Below are 972 nucleotides of genomic sequence, written 5' to 3'. Positions count from 1 at the left end.
ATAACTTTATTTATACTTGAATTACAAGATAGCAAGTACATGCTAATATCTCCAAGTTATAAATGACCTAAACTAAAAATTAAAATTACATGATGCTAATATAAAAATATGGATGTAAACAATGAAATAAATATATGTATATATGTAAAATAAAATTAAAATAGAATTATCCTCTACAAAAGGTACAACAGTCAATATCAAATTTGACTTTGGAAATTTCCGATTTAAATTTACTTAATTCGTGCAACAATCTCATGTTGTTTGGAAGAGAATTCCATAACTTACTACCCTGATAAGCCAAGGAATGAAGACCATAACTAGTGGTGTTTACTCTAGGTACTATAAGAATGTTATCACCCCGTAAATTAATGCTACAATTACGTAGTGTAAATAACTTAGAAATATATTCAGGAACCAGTCCGTGCAGAGCCTTAAATACTAATATTAAAATATTGTGCATTCTCCTATTATACAAAGTAGGATGATTAATACGCAACAATAATTCCTCATATGTGCTTTTATGATCATTATAAATAAAACGCAAAGCGCGTTCATTAAGTTTTTCTAATTTGGTTGAATTACCTCTCCCGCAATGATGCCATACAATAGAACAATAATCTAAATAGAACAATAGAACAGATAATATTAGACTCTGCTTCATCAATGTGTGATGACCTCATTCTACTTGGTGACCTAAATTGTAATTTAATGGATCCAGATGTCAGTGGCCGTGACCTTGTGGACTTATGTGATATATTTAATCTGGACTGTTTGATTGACAAACCCACACGGATTAGTCAATCATCACAAACTCTCATTGATGTAATCCTCACTAGTAACAGGAGAAGGTTTCTATCGTCTGGAGTTTTTGAACCACATCTCAGTGACCATTCATTGGTTTACACCATTATGAGAACATTTTCCAATTATCATAGATCAAGGAAAGTTACTTATAGGAACTTCAAAGTTTAT

The 972-nt window shown here is 31.0% G+C and overlaps 1 protein-coding gene across 1 annotated transcript in view; it reads left to right on the top strand.

Annotated features, from left to right (window-relative positions):
* The window catches only part of LOC116300432 (uncharacterized), a 3436-nt gene extending 2857 nt beyond the window's left edge, over positions 1 to 579 (top strand). The window contains exon 3 of the mRNA XM_031709311.2: positions 1 to 579. This exon is cut by the window's left edge and continues 604 nt beyond it. The gene's annotated coding sequence lies outside the window, so the exon portion shown is untranslated.
* The last annotated feature ends 393 nt before the right edge of the window (positions 580 to 972 follow it).

Source organism: Actinia tenebrosa, unplaced genomic scaffold (assembly GCF_029948245.1).
Source record: "Actinia tenebrosa isolate PJP-AT-01 unplaced genomic scaffold, QUT_ActTen_1.0 PGA_scaffold2__45_contigs__length_23673736, whole genome shotgun sequence".
NCBI lineage: Eukaryota > Metazoa > Cnidaria > Anthozoa > Actiniaria > Actiniidae > Actinia > Actinia tenebrosa.
The sequence above is the reverse complement of the archived record's forward strand: the minus strand, read 5'-3'. Positions and strand labels throughout refer to the sequence as shown.